This window comes from Hibiscus syriacus, unplaced genomic scaffold (genome assembly GCF_006381635.1).
Source record: "Hibiscus syriacus cultivar Baekdansim isolate YM2019G1 unplaced genomic scaffold, ASM638163v2 tig00111138_pilon, whole genome shotgun sequence".
NCBI classification, from domain to species: domain Eukaryota; kingdom Viridiplantae; phylum Streptophyta; class Magnoliopsida; order Malvales; family Malvaceae; genus Hibiscus; species Hibiscus syriacus.
This window is the reverse complement of record NW_024062995.1, coordinates 138,856-162,964: the sequence shown is the minus strand read 5'-3', so window position 1 is coordinate 162,964 and position 24,109 is coordinate 138,856. Positions and strand designations below refer to the sequence as shown.

Genomic DNA, 24,109 nt, shown 5'->3' with positions numbered 1-24,109 from the left:
TTCTAATGAATATAATAACATGCATGGAATTTTTCATGTGTTTTGAATGCTCATAGCCCTTAATTAGCTTAATTAGATTAGATCATTAGTTAGATGCAGTAGGAATTTGCAGTTGATTTTTATTGATCCTTAAATTCATTGGCTTCACAATTTTGGTCATTAATAATGCATCAAATCCATTATTTTGATTAAGACAATCAAATATGAACAATTTTACATATTAAAAAGACAACAATAATTACACTTTCTTTCTAAGAAGAATAGATCACATTACATGTGATAAAGCCTAGAGACGGAGCGGGTCCGGCCCTTGTTAAAATTTGTATATTCAATATAATTTTCGTTTAATAGTATTTTGGTTCATATAAAAATAAATATTTAATTTTAAAAAATATAAAAAATTATTAAATATTTAATCAAGTAGGGGTTGAACTAAAGAATGATAAGTCTGTATTCTCAAATTTTTTGTCTAATTATAATTTAGGTCATTGTAAGTTTAAATATTAGAAAAAAATAGAAGTTGTCTTGTGAATTTTGAGTTTTTTTTCTTTATAAATTTAAGGTGAATACAAGGTAGTATATGTACAAAGAGTTTCAACTATTTGACAATGAACGCTCATACCCCTACATACACAATGCTTAAACCTAAGATGTCAATGATAATAATAATCTCTTAATCACTAAGATCGTTTTGTTCATGCTGAATTTCGAGTTTAAATACCTAATAAGTCTTTATATTTTTCTTAAATTGTCTAATATTTCGACCATGTCAATATTTAATTCTGGCTCAGTCACCGGATAAAGCCAATCCTAGGAAGAAAATATATAAAAAACATAAATGTGTTCATGCTCTGCATTTGGCTTGGGAAATAAAATCGATATATTTCTGAACATCGTCAAGGGAAAAGAGTCGAAGCAAGTCCATATTATGAAAAGGCTTAAGCAACAGCGAATAAGCCTCATCAACAAGCTCCTTGGGCGTTTGTATAATCTCCCCACTAAAAGAGAAGAACGCAAGGCTATATTTTTCCTTTTCGGCTTCCGTCGCGATCACACGATGGATCGGAGAATGTATTCTTCCATTACTGCATGCCAAGAATGCATCGCCAGCCATGACAAGGAACGTGGAACCGGAGGGCTCGACACTGATCCAATCACCGTCCTTAGTTTTCACCTGTAGACCTGTAACTTCATTATCGTGAATAATGGTCATGAAGCTCTTGTCGGTGTGATCGGGACACGCGTCAATCTCAAGTTCACCTTCATGGGGCACCCTTGACAAGTGACGTAATTGTCAAATAAATAATCAATTTTTCTGGAATAATTGTGCTAACAAAGTAATATAGAGAAGAAAGGTGTCGGTCCATAGGGATTCAGAAATTTCTAATTCTAATTCGATTTGATCTTGAACCAAGAAGCCTGTAAAACAAGTAAATTAAAAAGAAAGAGGGATTTTAAAGTAAATAAGTAAAATAAAATTAAAGTAAAAATAAGATACAAACAATAAGGAAAATTAAGAAAAGTAAATTGTAAAGGAATAATAAAGATGAGAAATAGCTTCCAGCTTCGCTTCGCCTCAATCCGTCTCGATCACTAAAATAGGTTTTACTTCGGATACTTGCCAGTTATAGTCTACAAGGCCCAACCCTTGTAACTTGCTCTTCTCTCTTGTGAACTGATTTTCAAAGTCAATCCTTGAAAATTAGCCCTTGTTTGGATTAATATCGACTATCGATATTAATGCCAATGCTAGTTTTGAATTGGAAAAGCTTGTGCACGACTTATAGTGTCTCGATGAGAATCGAACCCGATCTTGATTTCATTTAGCGGATTGTCGCTAAGATTGTTCTTAGGGAATTGAATTTGCTACAAGCTGATTCTCCTCCCCAACTGTAGATCACCACTTTGAACAAACCAATGTGCTATATACACTCCTTGGATTGAAGATATTAAGATGTTGAAGAAAGGTCAATTGCCTCTCCTTGTTTGCAGAAAAATCAAGAAAGAAATCTGAAGATGTTACGTACCTTTCGATTCTCACGAGCTTGGATTGAGTTGTTCGCTCAGCTATTAGCTAGCGAAAAAGTTAGCCAAGCATGGTAGAAATCATGCTTGGCGTGTAGAAAGAGAGTAGATAGAGAAGAAAAATAATTTTATTGAAATAAACTAAAACAAAGAAAAAACCAGAATTAGTTTTATACTGAATTCTAAACTTGTACCTCCCTCAAGATTTACCCCTAGGGGTTATTTATAGTCTTGAGTTAACCTAATGAAAATAAAATACTAACTCTTAAAATATTCAAACTCTTAATTCTAACAAACTAAAAATCCTAAATAAAAATTCTATGCAAACTAAATTCCTAATAAAATAATAAAATCTCAAATGTTTGAATTCAATTACAACTTTTAAATTCCTAAAGAATTATGGTTCGCCTTGCTTTCCTCCTTTGATATTGCTACTTAGAACATTTAATTAGAGTTTGTGCTTAGGTCGACCTTTGAATTTGAGTTGGTGTCGACTTTTCCCAAATAAGTAGGAAAATTTGTTTAATTTGCCTTTTAATTGTTATTTCCTGAAAAATAGAGTCATGCAGAAATTCCAATCAAAACAACCCAAATTAGCATTATAAAAGGATATAACAATGTTTAATTAATAAAAAATATTAACCAAATAAAACACTCGTCAAATTCCCCCTCACTTATTCAATGCTTGTCCTCAAGCATGCCTCAATGAATTGTAAAAATCTCAAATCATTAATCTTTTATCTCACAATGTACCAAGGAAAACCAAACAAGCTAATGATCACATCGAGTATCAGAAGCAAGGTAACAATTAAGTAAATAGGCATAACTAGCAAGAATTTTAAGTAAAAGCCAAGGCATCACTCATTATCACTCAAAGTGTTTGGGGTAAAAGAAATCTCTCAAAGTCAGGATTTATAAGGACATTACCAAAGGCTTGAAAGAAAATCAAGTCTCCACCACTTGTTCGAACAAGATACATATAATCAAAGGTAACAAGGTTGTAACGGGGCTTAGTTTGAGGTAGGGAAAGGACGAAATATTGGGTTCAAAGGTCAAAACAAGATATGTAAAATATATTAGTTCAAGCCACAAATTCAACAAAGTAAACACACTCAAGGAAGCGTAACCAAATAATTTTTTTTCTTTTTTTTCTATTTTTTGTTCGACTCTTTGCTTGATCCAGATTTTTTTTCAAACTGCTTCTTCTTTCTTCTTTTAATTTTTTTGTTCGTGGAGGAAATCTATATCATGTCTCGACAAGGGTAACAAGATAGGAGAAAAAATAAATAAATAAGGCTTCAGGTTTTGTAATGTCGTAAAAAAACAAAGAAAAAGGTAATGGCTCAAAGTTGGTTCCCTAGTGAATGTAAATGAAAGCGTAGGCCATTTGGGTAGAGAAGTGGTAATCCTAAGAGCCCTAATTATTTTAAAGAATCAAGTTTCAACATGTGGTCTCGATATGCATTTAATCACAAGTTCTATAATGTCAAAATTAATCTGGAATACTCAATCAAACAAATGAGCAAAAATAAGAAGATATGTTCATTTAGACTTTAATCTCACAAGAAGGGGTAATGTGTATCGAGTCAAGAAACATATCAACTAAAGGATTCATGGAATATCAAGCAAATTTTTTTAGGAAAAATACTAGGAATGCCATTTTTACTATCATGCACCTTAAATCCGATAAAAGTGTGATCACAAACTACTAAGGTATTTAATGAGACAAAACAATATTCAAAATTCATAACAAGATATTTCAACAATTTAATCAATGGAACTCAATTTCAAGAATGTAGATAATTGAGAGATAATTCGATGTAGGTTTTATCTATGTTCTCTACCCTCTCACTTAAAGAATATTGTCCCAATATGTATATTAAAGCATAGGAGAAGAAATAAAGATATTCCCCGTGTTTAGTGACGGCCTCGACTTTGGCTAGAGGTAGTCGGGCGAAGATAGGAGAGAATCTCTTCAAGAGTAGACTCAAGGGAGTTGAGACGATCGTGAATTTCGTTAAATTGATGTTGCATGTTCGGTTATGCATTGTCTATCGATGCCAAAGGTGGCTCATGTCTTCGGAGGAAGATACACTCGTTTCAAGGTATTGTGGTGCCAAGAGGTATAGTGAAAGGCGCATCAGGTGTTCCAGTAAGTAATCACATCGTGTTCAAGCATCGCAGATCGGTGACACTTTTGATGATTGACAAGCGGTTGCGATTGATGGCGTGCGAGAGGTGGTGCACGATAGAAAAGAGGGGAAAATAAGAAAAAGGTTTTAACGATTTTAAAGAAAACAAGAGAAGTAGTTCATTTGATTTGTGAGATTAAGAAAAATTAGTGAGTTTATATAAGGAGAGGAAAAGAGTTTGTGTTGAAGATGTTTAATTATTTCTAGGAGAACTAAAATAAAAGAAAGAATTTTGGTGGATTAAGGTGTTTTAAAAGAAAGATAATGAGTAAAATAATAATAATAATAATAATGGAGCTTTAAAGGAGTTTAAAAAGGTTTAGGTTATTTTGGTTAAAAAAGGTTTTAAAAGAATAATAATAATAATAATCGATGAAAAGGAAAAAAATTATGGGTAGGGGCGGCAGTAATGGGGTTTGATTTAAAATTATATATATATATAATTGCTAACCTACACCAACTTGCTAATGTGCGCCATTTTGTTTCTTGTGAAATTCTAATTCACCTGTTTTGCTTCAACTTTAGCTTGATCAAGGTGCTTGGGTACCTAAAAAAATTGCTTCATATGAAAATAATTAAGAATGCATAAAATAAAAAAAATCAGAATAAAAATAAAATATAATGGGTTGCTGATAACTCCGTCAAAGGTCACATTTTGGGACATTTTCACTTAAGTTATTGAATGTATAAGAGCTCATTTAGGACCATGTAGATGCATTTAGAAGCATTTAGTTGCATGTGGTGGAATTTGGTTTGCCGTGGCATTTTATTTTTTTAAAAGCGGTCCTGCTTATGGGAAAGGTGCTTGTTTGATGATGTGCAGGAATTAAGAGCAAGGAAAAGAGGAAAGTAAATGCCGTGACATATTGAGACTGTTGAGAAGAATGAAAATGCCGCGTTGGACTGGCATTTCGAGAGTGAACAAAGTAAAAGAAGATATTTTTGAGCCAACTGTCTCATACTCTCCGAGATCTCTGCCCGAGAAATCTACCTCGAAGATCCGCCTGGAGGGATCGGCGCTGCTACAGCCGGTCCTGCTGATGACGCCGCCTGCTCTGCAGATCTTGTCTGTCCTTGGGCCTCTGCAGTGAGATCATGCCTGGTACTCAGTCAACAACCTAGGCTGGATCATAGCCAGCTCTGCCCGATTCTCAAGTAGTTTAACTATGGTTTGGGGTTTTCTAGGATTTTAAACACCAAGTCCTAGGGTTAATTTTCCCCTATAAATAGAGGAAGAAGCCAAAATGTTAGAGACCTTGGTTCCATGTTGATTTGAGCTTAAAAGTTAGAGAGAGAAGGTCTCACATTTCTCCGTCAATCCTACTTGTCGTGGCATTTCTCATTGACAAGCATGATGGAGTGGCGTTCTAGGCGTCCGAGAGGAGCTAGTTCGCTGGGGGCAGTTCGTGGTGGTCGAGGGAAGCTTCGGTAGTGCACGTCGAAGGCTTTTTCTCATTCCCTTAGTTCTTTGCTTTTATATTTTGTTATTGGGTTATAAGGAACGGATGAAACTTGCTTTGTGCTTGTTTATTTTGAACCCCACCATGAACTAAACCTATTTGGTGGGAGCTCACTTGGATGTTTAAGTTTTATTTCAATGAATGGTTGCTTTTCTATGTTATATTCTGTTTTGTTTATGAGACTTAGTGCCTTAAGGTTGTAGGAGCTATGAGAGTAGCCATTCCTTAGGAGATTATTTGGGTTCGAGAGAATACCGAGATAAAACATCCTTAGTGTTCGAGAGAAACTAGGGAGGAACTACATAAACAAGGGGTTCTAGGTAGTAACTAGGCCTAATCCACCTTAGAGATATGGCTAGGATTTTATTCGACTAAAAGGAGTTATGCATGAACGATAGGTTAGATGTTAATGCTGCCACAAAAAGGTATTGCCGAGATATATCATGTTATCTGGACCAATAGGATCACTTCAGGGGTTTACGCCAATCTGTTTTACTAGGGTATCTTCAATCTATCAAGTCCCTTACTAGAGATAACATATGGCACCTCAGTAGACTCTGTTGAGCAGACTAGACATAGAAGGAAGACCATTCGGAGAAGTAAACTTAGGTGTTCCAGAGTGACTCCTACCACTCATTCCCAAAGTAGCCTGTTGTGTGAGAAAAACAAAGTCATATTAATCAAATTGTATATTTACATTTCATTTTTTCCTTGTCATTTCCAATTGTTTGCACTTAACACAATCCATTTTGCCACGACATATTCATTTGCTTCCATACTACCACCATTCCATTTTCACACCATCCATTTCGTTTTGCCACAACATTCTCATTTGTGCATACCATCACTAACTTAACCTAGGTGACAAAGTAAAGTGCCTTGACAAACTTATTTGATTTCCCCCAATCCATGTGGAGACGATACTCACTTATCATTGTATTACTTTTTCGATTGTGTATACTTGCACATATATCTGCACTCATATTTAGTACTCACAAACAACGGACAAGTTTTTGGCACCGTTGCCGGGGATTGGCAACTGGAAATTAAATTATTTTGTCATAGCATTTTTATTTTACTTGTTTATATTTCTTTTATATAGTTTTACCTTTTATTTTTCTTATCTTCTTCAGATTTTTCTTGGTATATGACCAGAGGAAATCCTGACGAGCCATTAGAACCGGTTGAACCTGAGATCGAGAGGCTCTTTAGGAGAAGAAGGTGAACTCAACGTGCAAACATGTATCAAATCGGAAATCAAGGCATTGGTCACGAGGAAGATCAGAATACTGAGGTAAATCTAAATGCTGGAAATACAACCAGACCTCGTGCCATTCATGATCATTTAAATCCGATCTTAGATGACTTAAATCCTGGAATAGTGGCACCAGAAATTCAGGCAGCCCACTTCGAGCTCAAACCTGTCATATTCAATATGCTGAATTTTATAGGGCAGTTTGGGGCATGCCAAATGAAGATTCCAAGTAGCATATTCGTAACTTCTTAGAGGTGTGCGATTCATTTCGCCTACAAGGAGTGCACGAAGATGTTTTGAAGTTAAAATTATTTCCATATTCCCTGTATGACCAAGCAAGGGCTTGGTTAAGTGGCGTTCCAGTGAGTTCAATGGAGTCGTGGATGGATCTGTGCAAAAAACTTTTGCTGCGGTATAATCCTCCGAACATGAACACCCAACTAAGGAACGACATTTCTTCATTTCGTCAAGCTGATGACGAGTCGATGTATGAGTGCTGGGATTGATACAAAGGATTGCTTCGTAAATGTTCGAATCATGGTTTTCAAGATTGGACACAAGTGGTGATGCTCTACAATAGAGTTAATGCGCCACGAGGATGATGCTAGATGCCTCGAAAATGGGACACTAATTAACAAATCAACAGTAGAGGCATTTGACATTCTGGATAAGATTGCCACCAACGATTATCAGTTTCTATCTACAAGGCTTGGACTTGGGCGTAAATCACATGGAGCTTTCGAGCTAGATTATAAAGATTCGGTGTCCGCCCAACTTGCTGCTATTTCCAATATGCTGAAGAATTTGCAAAGGCCGAGTGAGGTGAGAGAAGTGAAGGCAGCCAATTCAGCATGTTTATTATGCCACGATAATCATAATGAGAGTGACTGCCCGACCAATCAAGAATCCATCAACTATGTCGATAACTTCAACCGAGGTAACAACAACCCTTATTCTAACACATATAATCCTGGATGGCGTCAACATCCAAACTTTTCATGGGGAAATCAAGGAACCAACAATCCACATCAACCAACTTGGCAGCAGAATTTCAATGACTCCTAGGGTTTTCAATCAAATATGCTATGGCATAATTCCAATAAGGAGAACCATCTTCATCTACCACTAGTTATTTGGAAGCCACAATGCAAGAGTTCATAGCAACAACGAAGATAATGCTGCAAGACCATTCGACCTCCATAAAAAATCAAGGTGCCCTGCTTCAGAGCCATAGTTCGTCGCTGAGGGCATTGAAGAGTCAGGTTGGTCAAATTGCTGCTGCATTACAAGAACGCAGACCAGAACATTCGCCGAGTGACACTGAAGTCACAAAACCTCATGGTAGAGAATAATGCAGTGTGCTAACACTCCGAAGTGGTACACAAATTAATATTGAAGACAAGTTTAGGGGAAGCCCGAAGGATAATTGAACCTCAGAGACCGTGCAAGCTGAGCAAGAAGTGCTGGAAGAAGTACCAGAGAAAGAGGACAAGGCTGAGGGTTCATCAAGTAAAATGAATGAGGGGGGAAAATTCCAAGCAACTTCTGTTAAGACCCATCAATACAGGAAGTCAGACCCCCACCTCCTTTTCCACAAAGACTGAAAAAGCATAACTAGGATTTTCAATTCAGAAAGTTTGTTGACATTCTGAGTCAACTTCAAATCAATGTTCATTTTCTGGAAGCCATGGAACAAATGCCTACATATGCTAAATTCCTCAAGGAAATTGTTACCAAGAAGAGAAAGGTTGAGCAGTACGAGACAATTGCCACGGCAAAAGAATTTTGCTCTTCCTTAAGCAAGCTACCACCAAAGAGACATGATCCGGGCAGTTTTATCATCCCATGTTCGGTAGGAGACAAATTTATTGGGAAGGCACTATGTGAGCTTGGCTCAAGTGTAAACTTGATGCCTAAGTCAATTTTTGTGAAGCTTAGGATAGGAAATGCGAGACTAGCATATGCCATCTTGTAATTAGCCGATCGTTCACATGTACGTCCTGAAGGGCGAATTGAAGATGTCATCGTGTGGGTTGACAAGTTCATTTTTCCTATTGATTTTCTTATTCTGGACTGTGAGGCCGACGCCATAACACCCATAATTTTGGGATACCCTTTCTAGCTACCGGTCGTATTCTCATCGACTGCGAAAGGGGCAAGCTAACTATGAGAGTGGCTGATTAACATGTCACTGTAAATGTCTTCTGATCTCTCTAGTACATGGATGATTCTAAAGAATGCCAGAGCATTTTAAAAGTGGATACAGTAATCATAAAAGAAGCAGATCAATTTTGCCAGGACAATTTTATTCAGCTGGGACCTGATGAGAGGCTACTTGAAGACCTAAAGGCCTAAGAGCCTAATAATTTTTCTTCCGAGGAACAACATGCTAGCTTCCTCAAAGCTAGCCCAGGTACGCATTTTGAACCTTTGAATTTTGAAGAGTTTGTCCCTCCTAAGCCCTCATTACAACATGCTCCTACCTTATAACTTAAGAATTTGCCACAACATCTTAAATGTGTTTATCTAGGTGGTAATGAAACTTTGCCTGTGATTATTTCCTCTGCCCTTACTCCTAACCAAGAATCTAGTTTATTAAGTATTTTGTCACAACATAAGAGAGCGTTAGGATGAACGATGGCAGATCTAAAGGGAATAAGTCCAACAATTTGCATGCACAAAATCCTGCTGGAAGAATGCCATGGCAAATCCATAGAGCCACAACGAAGATTAAACACAATCATGAAGCAAGTTGTGATAAAAGAGATTCTCAAATGGCTTGACATTGGAGTGATTTACCCCATTTCAGATAGTTCTTGGGTGAGTCCTGTCCAATGTGTGCCGAAGAAGGGAGGCACGACCATGGTGATGAGTGAAGACAATGAATTGTTACCTAGACGCACAGTCACCGAGTGGCGAATCTGCATAGACTACCGCAAGCTCAACAAGGCCACCAAGAAGGATCATTTCCTCTTGTCGTTCATCGATCAAATACTGGATCGACTTACTGGAAAGGTATTTTATTGTTTCTTGGACGGATACTCAGGGTATAACCAAATTACCATCGCACCGGAGGACCAAGAGAAGACAACATTCACGTGTCCCTATGGAACTTATACTTTTCGAAGAATGCCTTTTGGACTCTGTAATGCCCCAACAACTTTTCAGCTCTGCATGCATGCCATATTTTTTGACATGGTTGAGGATTTTCTGGAAATTTTCATGGATGATTTTTCTGTTTCTGGAGATGACTTTCAAAAATGCCTCGGCAATTTGGCGAAGGTACCGAAGCGATGCGAGGAGGATGATCTCGTGCTGAACTGGGAAAATGCCACTTCATGGTGACCGAAGGCACTGTTCTAGGCCATAAAATTCCTGCAAAGGGCATTGAGGTAGACAAGGCCAAGATCAAAGTGATCAAGAAGCTACCCCACAACTTCTGTCAAGGGCATTCAAAGTTTCCTTGGACATGCTGGATTTTATAGACGATTCATCAAGGACTTCTCCACAATATCCAACCTCTTATGCACCTTGCTACAATAGAACCAATCATTCGTGCTCGATCAGAAATGCCATGGTGCATTCAAAGAGCTGAAGCAAAGACTTATCTCTGTATCGATCGTGGTTCCCCCATATTGGACAGCACCGTTCGAATTAATGTGTGATGCAAGTGATTTTGCCGTGGGAGCTGTGCTTGGGCAATGTAGAGGTAATTTTTTTTCATGTTATATATTATGCTAGTCGTACCTTGAATGAGGCACAATTTAATTATACTACCACTGAGAAAGAATTACTTACAGTGGTATTTGCATTTGACAAGTTTAGGCCATACTTGATAGGCACCAAAGTCATAGTTCACACCGATCACGCAGCTATAAAATACTTAGTGAACAAAAAAGATGCCAAGCCTAGACTTATTAAGTGGATATTACTACTGCAAGAGTTCGACTTAGAGGTAATTGATAGGAAATGTACTAAAACCCAGGTTACAGACCATTTATCTAGGCTACAAAGCATTTCAGAATGCCATGACATTTTTTATATTAAAGAAGAATTCCCTGACGAGAAAATTTTATATGCCACGGTAATTCTGTGGTACGCTGGCCTTGTTAATTTTCTTGTTAGTGGTGTTTTTCCTTATGAATTGAGCAGCCAGGGAAAGAATAAGTTTATGCATAATGCCAAGTTCTATTTTTGGGACGAGCCATACTTGTTCAAGTAATGTGCCGATCAAATGATTCGACGATGTGTCCCCGAAGAGGAACACCGAAAGATCTTACACCATTGCCACACAATACCCTGTGGAGGGCATTTTGGAGGTGTGAGGACTGCTGCAAAGGTCTTCCAATCAGGCTTCTACTCACCATCACTGTTTAAGGATGCCCATGAATTTTTCAAAGCATGCGACAGATGTCAGCACACTGGAAACATTTTCTGACGACATGAAATACCAATGCAAAATATTTTGGAGATAAAACTTTTTGATGTTTGGGGAAATGATTTCATGGGACCATTCCTATATTCTTTTGGAGACTTATATATCTTGCTTGCGGTGGACTATGTATCTAAATGGGTTGAAGCGATTGCCACACCAAGGAACGACTCGAAGACGATGCTCAAGTTTCTTCACAAGAACATCTTCACTCGATTTGGAGTACCAAGGGCTATTATCAGTGATGAGGGTACCCACTTTGATAACAAGCTAATCGCCAAGGCATTACAAAAGTATGGAGTGTGACATGAAATTACCACGGCATATTACCCACAAAAAAATGGGCAAGTTGAAGTGTCCAACCGAGAAATCAAGCAAATCCTCGAGAAGGTGGTGAACGCTCGAAGGAAAGACTGGTCCCCAAAACTTGATAAAGCACTCTGGGCCTACTGGACGACATTCAAAACTCCTCTGGTAATGTCGCCCTTCAAGATGGTATATGGAAAAGCCTGCCACCTGCCAGTTGAGCTAGAACATAAGGCATACTGGGCGATCAAAAAACTGAACTTTGACGCGCAACTAGCTGTGGAAAAACGGTTGCTCGATTTGAACGAGATGGAAGAGTTTCGAGCGCAAGTATATGAAAATGCCAAGCTCTACAAAGAAAAAACCAAAAAGTGGCATGACAAAACGCTTTTGCCACGACATTTTCATGTGGGCCAGAAAGTTCTTCTGTTTAACTCTAGACACAAACTCTTCCCAGGCAAACTGAAGTCACGGTGGTCGGGACCATTTGAAGTTCACAATGTTTATCCGTATGACGCTATTGATATCAAGAACATAGACGATGGGTCCATCTTTAAAGTCAATGACCAGCACCTGAAGGCTTACCAAGGAGTCCCACCATTGCATGACAAGTCGGCGTTTCTCTTGCGTGACGTCGATACTGGCCCATCATCTTGAGGATGCCAGGACATTTTAAATTTACTCATATGCGCGAATAATTTTTACTTTGCCATTATTTTAGTATATCATCTTTTTAATTAATAATTTTTATTTTATTTTTGTTGCAAGGAATATCCCACTTGGCTAGTACATGAGGCGTACGGTTAAAGCAAAGGAAATTTGGGCGACAATTAAAACAAAAGGGGAGGGAAAACCATTTTTATTTTTAATTTTCCTTTAGGGTTAGATTTTTCACTTTTCATTTGTCTTTTTCTCGCCTATGCCCCACCGAGTAATTAAATACCCCCCCCAAAAAATCTTTCTTTTGTTCTTATCTTCTTTACTTTTCACTTCACTTTTAACTTTTTACTTTCTTTCATCTTCTTCTTCCCTCCTTTGTGACCGAACCTCCATAGTCGACCAAGCTTCAAGTTTTCTTCCTCTTTATTTATTTTTTGCTTTAATCATGGTACGAACTCGTCCGTTTGCCTCTACTACTATCTCTCCACCATGTTTCGTGGATGATGCCGCCCGAGACTGGTTCTAAACCATAAAAAACTGAAGAGTATTTTTTGAGTTGGGGTTTTTCTTCTCCAATGAGGAGGAGGCTGACTTAAGGAGTGATGTCAATGCGTCGTTAGTGAAGGAGTTTTACTCAAACAACATTGAGCCAAACCAGTATGTCGTTGTGGTTCGTGGCATTTCTATTCGATTTACTTCCACTGCTATTAATCGTTACTTTAAACTGCAGGTTGCTAAAGACTGCCATACCACTTTCGCACAAGAAGAGATAATGAAATATACCAAGGCATTCTGAAAGACCTCTGTCTTCTCGATACCCAATGGAATGGCCAGCAACTTAGCCACAGGACTGTGGACCGAGAGCGGTTTCTACCGCAAGTAAATTTGTGGAACCACTTTATTAAGCACAAGCTTCTACCCACTTCCCACAACACTACTATTTCCTGCCAGCGAATGCTTCTATTGCACTCAATCATCTTTGGGCGAGCCATCGATGTAGGGAAAATCATTGTGGAGCAGGCTCATTTATGCCTGAAGCGACCTGCAAGTGCCCTGGTATTTTTGAATCTCATCACAGCTTTACGCTGTAAAAAGAATATGCTTGAAGAACAGTTTGACGAGATTTTACCGGGTATTGCTGGAATTACCAAGGCAAAAATCCCTATGTTGTTGGGTTTGAAGAAAGCCAAATGGAAGGAAAAAGTGGCGACCACATCTCGCGCTATAGCATCTCCACATGCCAGGGAAAAACCAGATGCCTTGGAATAGGCCATTCAGCGTACTCAAGAGCAAGTCGGGCAGCTGTCCGACAAAATGATGACATACTTCGCCTACGCCAAGTTCCGACATCTCACTAACGCCTTCTTGGAGTTTCTCCCACATGTGAATTTCACCATTCATGTCTTCCCTGAAACACTCGTGCCTCCAAATAAAAATACCAAGGCATCCGCAGATGCGCCCCATCCTGCCACCGAATGCACTCATCAATCAGCCAGTGAAGAAGTTACTTAGCCCGTCGCAGAAGCAGAGCTTACTGACCATGAACCTTTCCATGCTGTATCGCCAGCAGCAGATCGAGAAGCCAACCCCCAACTCGTACATGTTCCCAAATCACCAAAATTTGTTGAACCCCTAGCAGAGGAACATACTGATATACCGCAACCTGCCGCACCAATGGAAGAAGAGCACCCTGAAGTACTGTAGCCCACCGAGTCAATGGAGGAGACATAATCTGAGATGCCACGGAAAACTCCTTTGCGTAGGAGCCGACGCCGCCTGAAGAAGGCATCTCAGCGCGAGGAGTCCCAAATCTCAACTGTCCCAGTACTCCTCCTGCTGCACCCTCTTCTGACTCCGAACACTCCAGCCCCACAAAATTAAGAAAGCACACTCGTCGCGGACTGCTGCACACCACCCGCATGAAGACAAGGTACATTGCATTGCATTGTATTCAATGCATGTAGTTTCATTTTCCCTAGTTTTAGTAAGCATTGAGGATAATGCTTCTCTCAAGTTTGGGGGAAGTAGGGTTCTCGCATCATTACATGATAATATTAGTAAATTAAATATGCCATGACATTAGTAAATGTTTGAATAGTTTTCTACAATTTGTTAAGGATGCCCGATGATGATGAATATTGATGGATATGATAGAATGTACATGACTGGTTGAGGATGATAGAGCCAACTCTAGGACTTGCTTCTTTAAAATCCTTGAATACACCATTGTATGTTTTCTATGCTTGAGAAACTTAGAAATTTTTTATAAGAGAATTCTTATATGTTGTGCCATGGCATATGAGTGAATAAAAGATGTCACGGGATGACTCTACCTGACTAGCTCGGGGGTGAAAGGTATGCTCCCTTTCACCTAGAGTGTGGGATGGTAAAGTGATGAGTTGACTCCCCTCGTAGTAGAATTAAAGTAAAGAAAACAAGGTGGGAGTAAAAATTTGTAAATATCATGGTAAATTAAAAAAACTTGCTTAGAAAATTTTTAAGTTTGTTAAGCATGGATTGGATACAAACACGCACACACCTACACAAAGAATCTTGTTCTAGGGAACAATACTAGATTTCTCGACCTAGTCTAGCATGTTGAAGCCATATGTGCTGAGGGCTGAAATTTTATTCCATAAAACTATTATGCTTCTGAACTTTCATGGTATTTTTTTTGCTTATTACTATCCTTTGCTTGAAAACAAACAATAGCTTAAGTTTTGGGGTGTGATAACTCCGTAAAAGGTCACATTTTGGGACCTTTTCACTTAAGTTATTGAATTTCTAAGAGCTCATTTAGGACCATGTAGATGCATTTAGAAGCATTTAGTTGCATGTAGTGGAATTTGGTTTGCGGTGGCATTTTATTTTTTTAAAAGCGGTGTAGCCTTATGGGAAATGTGCTTGTTTGATGATGTGCATGAATTGAGAGCAAGGAAAAGATGAAAGGAAATGCCGTGGCATGTTAAGACTGCTGAGCAGAATGAAAATGCCACGTTGGACTAGCATTTTGAGAGCGAACAAAGTGAAAGAACATATTTTTGAACCAACTGTCTCCTACTCTCCCAGATCTCTACCCGAGAAATCTGCCTCGAAGATCTGCCTAGAGGGATCAACACTGCTACAACCGGTCCTGCTAATGACGCCACATGCTCTGAAGATCTTGTTTGTACTCTGGCCTCTTCAGCGGGATCATGCATGGTACTCAGCCAGCAACCCAGGCTAGATCATAGCCAGCTCTGCCCGACTCCCAAGCAATTTAACCATGGTTTTGGGGTTTCCTAGGATTTTAAACACCAAGTCCTAGGGTTAATTTTCCCCTATAAATAGAGGTTGAAGCCACAATGTTATAGACTTTGGTTCCACGTTGATTTGAGCTTAAAAGTTAGAGAGAGAAGGTCTCACCTTTCTCCGTCAATCCTACTTACCGTGGCATTTCTCCTTGACAAGCCTGAGTGAGTGGCATTCAAGGCGTTCGAGAGGCACTAGTTCGTTGGGGGCAGTTTGTGGTGGCCGAGGGAAGCTCCGGCAGTGCACGTCGAAGGCTTTTTCTCCTTCCTTTAGTTCTTTGCTTTCATATTTTGTTATTGGGTTGTAAGGAACGGATGAAACTTGCTTTGTGCTTGTTTATTTCGAACCCCACCATGAACTAAGCCTATTTAGTGGGAGCTCACTTGGATGTTTAAGTTTTATTTCAATGAATGGTTGTTTTTATATGCTATATTCTATTTTGTTTATGAGACTTAGTTCCTTAAGGTTGTAGGAGCTACGAGAGTTGTCATTCATTAGAAGATTCTTTGGGTTCGAGAGAATACCGAGATAAAACATCCTTAGTGTTCGAGAGAAACTAGGGAGGAACTACATAAACAAGGGGTTCTAGGTAGTAACTAGGCCTAATCCACCTTAGAGATAAGGCTATGATTTCATTCGACTAAAAGGATTTGTACATGAACGATAGGTTAGATGTTAATGCTACCACAAAAAGGTATTACCGAGACATATCCTGTTATCTGGACCAATAGGATCACTGCATGGGTTTACGCCAATCGGTTTTTCCAGGGAATCATCAATCTATTGAGTCCCTTACTAAGATACCATAGGGCACCTCAGTAGACTCTGTCGAGCAGACTAGGCATAGAAGGAATACCATTCAGAGATGTAAACTTAGGTGTTCCAGAGTGAGTCCTACCAATCATTCCCAAAGTTGCTTGTTGTGTGAGAAAAATAAAGTCATATTAATCAAATTGTATATTTACATTTCTTTTTGCCTTGACATTTCCAATTGTTTGCACTTAACACAATCTATTTTGCCACAACATATCCATTTGCTTTCATACTACCACCATTCCATTTTCACACCATCTATTTCATTTTGCCACAACATTCTCATTTGTGCATACCATCACTAACTTTACTTGGGTGACAAAGTAAAATGCCTTTAAAAACTTATTTGATTTCCCCAATCCCTATGGAGACGATACTCACTTATCACTGTATTACTTGTTCGACTGTGTATACTTGCACATATATCCGCACTCATATTTAGTACTCACAAACAGCGGACAGTTGCCTCCCATCAAGAACTTTGTTTAATGTCGTTTAGCTCGATGACTTGATTCATACTACATCTTCTTCTAAAATTATTTCCTTGATCACACATGCTTGATTGTTCTCGTAATATGGATTTAATCACTGACCATTTATTTTGAAACAAGTTTCTAAATCAACTTGAATTTTAACTGCGCCATGGGGAAATACTTGAGTCACAATATAAGGTCTTGACCACTTCGTTCGTAATTTTTCTACAAAAATTTCAATTTAGAATTAAACAGTAAGACTTTCTGACTGATATTAAAAGTTTTAAATGAAATTCGACGATCATGAAAATCTTTAGTTTTATCTTTGTAAATCTGAGCAATATCGTAAGCATTGCGATGAATTTATTCAAGTTCTTGAATGTGTACTTTCGTGCTTCAACGATTGCATCCATCTCCATATTGCATTCTTTAACTGCCCAGTAAGCTTTATGTTCCAATTCAATTGGTAAATGACAAGGTTTATCATAGACTAGGTGATATGGAGACATGCCAATGGGATCTTTGTAAGCAGTTTGATATGCCCATAAGGCATCGTTAAGTTTCAAACTCCAATCTTTTCTGTTCAGTTTCACAATCTTCTCAAGAATTAATTTAATTTATCGGTTTTAAACTTCTTATTGTCCATTAGTTTGAGGATGATAAGCCATGGAGTTTCGTTGGGTGACTCCATATTTCTTCATTAATGCATTGATGATGCGATTGATAAAATATGTTCCTCGATCACTAATTATCACCCTTGGGTTTCAAATCTAAAAATAATAGAATTCTTCAAAAATTTAGAGGTATTTCTAGCATTATTATTACGAGTAGCTTTAGCTTATACCCATTTTAAACTTAATCAACATCTAGAATTATGTAATAATTCCTGTGAGATAAAATAAATGGACCCATGTAATCGATGCCCCATACAATAAATATTTCACAAACGTGTATCGGATTAAGAGGCATCTCATTATGTCAACTTAAATTACATGCGAGCTGACATTTTCACAAGATTGACAGAATATATATGTATCATGAAAAATTTTAGGCCAGTGAAATCCACATTCAAGAATTTTATGTGCAATTCTTTTTGGTCCAAAGTGTCATCCGCAAGAATAAGAATGACAAAATTTAAGGATAAAATTTACCTTGTTTTTGTCAACATACCGTCGAATTACCTGATCTGAGCAATATTTCCAAAGGTATGGATCATCCCATATATAAAATGGAAACTCTCATTTGATACAGTTTACTTTAGAACGATTTATATCAAATGAAAGAACACCCATGGCTAAGTAATTAACAATATCTTTATACCACGGTATATTTGTCTGAGCCAAAAATAATTTTTCCTCAGGGAATTTTTCCTGAATTCGTTCATCGACATTAGAGGTGGGGAATCGACTTAGGTGATCTACGACTAAATTTTCACATCATTTCTTGTCTTTAATCTGAAGATTAAACTCTTTTAAGAGTAAAAACCATCAGATTAAGTGTGGTTTTGCCTCTTTCTTGCTTAGTAAATATTTCAAAGCTGCATGATCAGAATAAATAGTAATAATAGTACCGAGAAGATAAGAACAAAATTTATCCAAAGTAAAATTGACAGCAAATAGTTCTTTTTCAATGGTTGAATAATTCTGTTGAGTTGTGTCCAGTGTCTTAGACACATAGGCAATGACCTGGGGTTCTTTGTCGATCTTTTGTCTGAGCATGATTATGGGTGTCGAAATAAGTTTTTTATTGAGGATGTTGTGACCTTTCTTTGCATTCATCATCGAATTCAAAAGATATATCCTTTTGCAGAAGCATACAAAACAGTTACACTATCTTGGAATTTTTTTTATAACCATTCGATAAAATCATGCATGTCCAAGAAAAGAACAAACTTCCCTCACAGTTTTGGGGTATGGGAGTGAGCAAATAATATCATTTTTTATCAATCAAAATTCCATCAATATAAACAATGTGACCAAGAATTAAACCTTTATCAACTATAAAATGACATTTTTCATAATTAAGCACAAGGTTATATTCAAGGTATCATTTTAACACATTAGTTAAATTCAAGAGACACTCATAAAAGGAATTATCGTATACCGTAAAGTCACCCATGAAAACTTCAATTCGTTTTTCTACATAATCAGAAAAGATACTAAGCATGCATCTCTGGAATGTACATAGTGCATTACATAGGCCAAACGACATTTGCCAATAAGCGAAGGTACCAAAAGGACATGTAAACATTGTTTTCTCTTGATCCTTCGGTGTGACTAGAATCTGAAAAAATCCTGAAAACCATCTAGACAACAATAGTGAGATTTACTAGCTAATCGTTCAATCATTTGATCAATAAAAGGAAGCGGGAACTTCAGTTTTCTTAGGAACCACATGGAATGGGATTAACCAATTACTATCGGATATCAAATAGATGATATTGGCTTCTAAAAGTTTTTGAATTTATTTCCTCACTACCTCCATTATTGGAGGATTTAAATGCCTTCGTCATTCTCGAGATGGTTTTACGGCTACTTCAATTTTAATCTTATGCATGCATGTCGATGGATTGAGTCCTTTGATGTCATTTATAGTCCAATTGATTGCCTCCTAATGTGCGTGTAAAACTGTCACCAAGTCTTCTTCCTCCTCCTTTGAAAGCTTATTTGAGATAATTACCGGGAGGGTGGCATTTTCTCCTAGGAATGTATATTTGAGATGATCCCGATAATTGTTTAAGTTCAATCTATGGTGCCTGTAAAATTGAAGTAAAAGTTTAGATTTACTCGGGGTTAGGCGTAAATCAGATTGTATAGAAAATATTTTTTCTAGCTCCCTGATTTCTTCATCGTAGTTTTCTATTTCCCTATACAAATCATCGGATAAGTCAGTCTCAATAAAATCATCCACCAAAGGTTCAATAACATCAATAAAATTAATGCTTGCAACATTATCTGGATGTTTCATCGCTTTGTAAACATCAAATTTTACAACCTCACCATCGAATTCCATAGTAACAATTCCACTATTAACGTTGATTTTTGTATGTGCAGTGCTTAAGAATGGGTGACCAAGAAGGATCTCGGAAGAAAAATTAGTTCGATCGTCTGAAAAAAATAATAATTCATTTACCTTAACAAGAACGTTTTCAAGAAGTTTTTTGGGATAAATGACGAATCTATCAGCTAGCTGAATCGTTACTCTAGTTTCCTTCAAAGGCTCAGTAGAAAGTGAGTTGTAAACAAATAAAGGCATAACTTTAATTGAAGCACCAAGGTCACACATAGCACGTTTAATTCCTACCTTGTCGATTTTACAAGGGATAGTGAACATACCTTGGTCTTTTAATTTCATTGGAAGTATACGTTGAACAAAAACTGAGACGTTTTCACCTAAATTTACCTTTCTAGTGCCGGTAAGTCTCATTTTATTTGTGCAAAGATCTTTTAGAAATCTAGTGTATTTTGGTACTTTTCGGATTACTTCAAGAAGCGGTATATTAATCTCTATTTTTTTGAAAACATCAAGAATTTCCTTTCCCTAGTCTCGTTTTTTGCGTTTTACTAACTTGGAGGGAAAAAGAGGTGGCGTGGCATAAGAAGAGATTACAAGAGACGTTGATTTTAAATATTTCTTTTTTTTGGGTGTTAGCTTCATTTTTCTTGAGATTTTTCTTTCTTTTCTTTTTCTTCATCTTCATCTTCTACTTCAACTCCTTCTTGATCCTTCTAGGATCTCGGTTTTTCTTTTTCTTTGGAATTTGCAACGGATTCTTTAGGGATTAGCATGATCACAACGTCACTTCGAAGGGTGATGGCACTAATGTTCTCTCATGGGTTTTCCTCGGTTTAAGATAAACCATTTTCCCTGCAATTCCATTCATCACACAGTCTGAGCCAGTTGACTTATTTGTTTATCTATTTCCTGTAGATGTACTTCAGTTTGGTTTTGAAATTTTTCTAGAGATAATGCCAAGCTCTCTACAATGGACTCGAGTGAAGACTTTGTTAGTTTCTACTACTATTGTTGAGGTGGACTCGGTTAATATGGTTATTGAGGAGCTTTTGGTTTTGCACATAAGTGAAGTTCGGATGGTTCTTTCACCTTGGATTATACGTATTTATGTTAGGGTTGTATTGTCCATGGGGAGGTCCCAAAAAAATTTCTAACTGTGTTGACTTGTGCTGTAGAGTCTTCTTGTAACATCAGACATCAATCTGTGGGATGGTCTGACATTGTGCATATTCTACAAAGTCTAGTTGTAGTCATTTTTCCTTAAAAAAAGAGTTTGAACAATATCAACCAATTTATCAATTTTATTTTCCAAGGAAATTGTACTTATCTCGTGAACATGTCGAGTGGGTTCACTTGCAGAGCCAAATTGTTGAGAGTTAGCAGACATAGTTAAAATTAGATTTTTGACCGCTAGTGGAGTCATATTAACAAGTACTCCTCCGTTAGCTGCTTCAATCATCTTCATCTCCAAAAGTAATCCTTCATAAAATTATTGAAGAAGTGTTTGTTCTGACAGTCCATGTTGTGGGCATCTTGCACAAAGTTTCTTGAATTGTTCCTAGTAGTCGTATAACGATTACCCATTTATTTGTTGTACTCCTAAGACTTTTCTTCTTAATTCAATCACTTTTGCTACAGGGAAAACCTGTCAAGAAAAAGATGAGTCATATTAGCCCATGTATTAACATAATTAGGAGGTAAATAATATAACCAATCTTTGGTCGAGTCAGCTAAAGGAAAAGGGAAAGCACGGAGTTTAAATTGATTATCAGATACTCCCTATGGTTTCATGCTAGAGCAAACTAGATGAAACTCAGTAAGATGCTTGTGAGGACTTTCGTTGGGCAGTCCACAGTAAGTATGTAGAAGATAAGTTAAACTCGTTTTCAGCTCAAACAGTGTTTCTCCATGAGGGAATGTGATGCATAACGGTTGTTGTTTGGCAAGTGTCGCAGCTAATTATTGGATTGTTTGTTGATCCATTGGAATTGGTTTCTCAAAGTCTTCTTCAGTGTCAGAGAAGGTTTTGACATCAAAGGGTGTCTCCATATTAGGTTCTAGATTGGATTCAGATTGTTGTGATTGTTGTCTCCTTTCTTGTAGCGTATGTGAACGTATTCTTTGGGCTAGTACTTCGATCTCAGGTACCTAATTAACTAGTTCGCGTGGATTTTTCCTTGTCATAAATCAAAACAAATTTTAATTAATATTTTTGCAGTGATACTCGACAACGACACCAATTTGAAAAGCATTTTTCATGGATAATTATGCTAAGAAATTAATATAGAGAAAAAGGGTGTCGGTTCACAGGGATTCGAAAATTTCTAATTCTAATTTGATTTGATCTTGAACCAAGAAAACTGTAAAACAAGTAAATTAAAAAGAAAGATGGTTTTAAAGTAAACGAGTAAAATAAAATTAAAGTAAAACTAAGATGCAAAAAATAAGAAAAATTGAGAAAAGAAAATTGTAAAAGAATAATAAAGATGAGAAATAGCCTCCATATTCGCTTCGCCTGAATCTGTCTTGATCACTGAAATAGATTTTTCTTCGGATACTTTCCGATTACAATCTAAAAGGCCCAACCCTTGTAACTTGCTCTTCTCTCTTGTGAACTGATTTCCAAAGGTAATGCTTGAAAATTAGCCCTTGTTTGGATTAATATCGACTATCGATATTAATGCCAATGATGGTTTTGAACTGGAAAAGCCCGTGCTCAGATCATAGTGTCTCAATGAGAATCGAACCCGATCTTGATTGCCCTTAGCGGACTGCCGCTAAGATTGTTATTAGGGAATTGAATTTGGTACAAGAAGATTCTTCTCCTCAACTGTAGATCACAACGTCGAACAAACCAATGTGCTCTATCAACGTACCTTTTTTATTCTCACGAGACTGGATTGAGTTGTCTCTCAACTATCAGCTAACGAAAAGTTTAGTCAAGCATGATAGAAATCACGCTTGGTCTGTAGAAAGAAAGTAGACGGAGAAGAAAAATAATTTTATTGAAATAAATTAAAACAAAGAAAAGGCCAGAACTAATTATATACTGTATTTTAAACTTGTACCTCCCACAAACTTCACCCCTAGGGGTATTTATAGTCTTGAGTTAATTTAATGAAAATAAAATACTAACTCTTAAAATATTCAAACTCTTAATTCTAACAAACTAAAAATCTTAATTAATAAATATTAAAAATCCTAAATAAAAATTATATGCAAACTAAATTCCTAATAAAATAATAAAATCTCAAATGTTTGAATTCAATTACAACTTTTAAATTCCTAAAGAATTATGGTTCGCCTTGCTTTCCTCCTTTGATATTGCTACTTGGAATATTTAATTAGAGTTTGTACTTAGATCGACCTTTGAATTTGAGTTGGTGTCGACTTTTCCCAAATATGTAGGAAAATTTGTTTAATTTGCCTTTTAATTGTTATTTCCTGAAAAATAGAGTCATGCACAAATTCGAATCAAAACAACCCAAATTATCATTATAAAAGGAGATAACAATGTTTAATTAATAAAAAAATATTAACCAAATAAAACACTCTTCAACCCTATAGTTGATGAGTCGAAGAAGATAATCTGTAGCTTTAATGTGGGAACCATAGTACTTCCCGACACCATAGCTTTCAAACATCATTCCTTTCACCATTCGATCCAGCTCCGACACCAGCTCGAGTACGCATGTATGCTTTCACTGATCAAACATTTCCAAAAAAAAGGGTTAGTAAATCATGCTCAAAATATAGGGTTTCGAAATGGACTATATATATATATGAGATTGAGTGTGTCAAGTGTGTATACCAGAAAGTTTTGTTGAGGTTAGGCCACATAAGATTGGTGAAACTTTGAGCTCCTTCAAGAATGGTGGGGTTATCAATGCCCATGCTTTCAGAGAGAGGGATGCAAGGGTGTTTGAAGTAACCGAAATAAGGTTCATAAAAAGTGTTCTGAACCTTAATCATTGTAGAAAGATTGAACAATTGTTGCAGAGAGAAGAAGACATCATCCTCTAGCTGTGAAGAAACTTTGTCGTACGTTGCCAAGAAGCACCCGTATTTTCGAACGCAGCTCGAACGTCCATGCATTTGGAGATCCAAGCCTCACTACCAAGCTTTGAGTTCTCATCGAAAACATTAATGACGGGTATCTTGCTTGCAGCTGAACTGGAGTGAGCCAT

General features: G+C 37.3%; 1 pseudogene; it reads right to left on the bottom strand.

Annotated features, from left to right (window-relative positions):
- Positions 1 to 844: 844 nt before the first annotated feature.
- Positions 845 to 24,109, bottom strand: LOC120154642 (annotated as a pseudogene).